Here is a 1,680-nt window from a genome sequence, read left to right on the forward strand (position 1 = left end):
ACTGAACAATCTCCTGCAGTGTTACTTATCAAAGATATTTAATTGCTGGTGTCACAGTTTACTGCTGTGACCAGAAACATACAAAATAATGAAATGGACAATCTGGAATGTAGAAACAGCTGGATTCTTAATTGGTGTAAATGAGCATACCCCACTGAGTTCACTGCCACTTCACACCAGCTGAGAATCTGGCCCAGCATCAATAGTTGGTGGCATCAGCTCCAGGGGGGTGTAAAATAGTCTCAAGTCAGGTGTAAAATGCTCAGAATAGGAGCATTTTTACACTGCACTGAGATGCTGTCAATGGTCCTGTCGTCGCCACATTTCCACTGGATGGCCATTCTCAGCCCAACTTCAGGCAAAATTGTTCCCATGGCAAAACCCAGGGGAAATGTCGTCATTTCACAGCTAGATGGCTGGTGCCGTGAATCTGCAGTTTTGGGGAATGGTGGGAAATGGTGGGAAATGGTGGGAATTCTAGGGTTAACAGGTGAGCTGGAAACCATGCTAATGGCCTAGCCATAGGTCTCCTTCAGTTGGTGCTTAAAGTGGTCTGAAAAAAGGGCGGGGGATGGGGGTCTGTCAGATTTTGGGAACAGCAGCTTTGGTAAGAAATTGCTTAAAGGTGCCCCGCAGTGACCCTGCTCGACTGTCTGCAACCCCTGCAATCCTCCCCCCATGCCCACTTTCAACGCTGCCTTCAGCAACGGAGCCAATGCCCACCTGTGCCTCAGAGCGCCTCCTTACTTCAGCCGGACTCCTCTCAGCTCAACTCTGTGCTTACTGAGTGAGGGGGTGAAGGCATAGTTATCGCCATGAGGTGCAGAGGGACTGGGACAGAGGAAAAGTAGAAGCGATGAACAAGGTTAACCAGGCCCACTGTTGGGGGCGGTGTGGGGGAGCAAAGGGGGCAACTGTCCAGGGCCCTGGGCAATTTAAAAGGGCGCTGAGGCCCCTGACCACCGCCACTACTGCGGTAGTGGTGACCAGGAGCCCTGGACCCTTTTAAATTGGCCAGGCAGGCCACAAGGCTCCTAGGCATGTGTGGGGTGGTATCGGTGGCAGCGAAGGCAGCCAGGTGGACATGTCAAAGCCCTGGCCGTGCCAGAAGAGCGCACCCAGCAGCTCGCTGGGTAACAGCCAGTGCAAGCGCAGCACCGCCCAAATGTCAGGTGGACCTTTCTAGGGGGCCCAATGACTGTTCTGCCATGGGGCCTGCAATTGCTGTTGGTGGGCCTGAGGTTAATTAGCATGTTTCTCTTTGCAACTTAAGTAGACACATATATCCCACCTTGTTTACCAGCCCCCCACGACTGTAACCTGTAATGGACTCTGTGTGTGGGGGACTCTGTGTGTGGGGGAGATCTTGGGGAGACGGGGGGTGGGGGACAGGACAAGTTCAACCCATTTAGAGATATAGGAGCCAGCAGCACAGTCTGGATCCAGGTCTGAACACTTCCTTGAAGCTCAGAGGTGTTTGAACCTGGAGTTCTAGATCTATGGTGTTACACAACTTGGCAAATAAAAAACAATAACATCCATGATTCTGCACTGCATCAGCTGAGACAGACATCTTTGGTACAGTCTGTCTTCTTAGTGGCTAGTCTAACAACGGGGAATCAGCTGAGACTGACTTAGTGCCCTGGGATCCAAGGTGGGATGGGAGCATTCTGATGGGTG

Source organism: Lepidochelys kempii, chromosome 7 (assembly GCF_965140285.1).
Source record: "Lepidochelys kempii isolate rLepKem1 chromosome 7, rLepKem1.hap1, whole genome shotgun sequence".
NCBI classification, from domain to species: Eukaryota; Metazoa; Chordata; order Testudines; family Cheloniidae; genus Lepidochelys; species Lepidochelys kempii.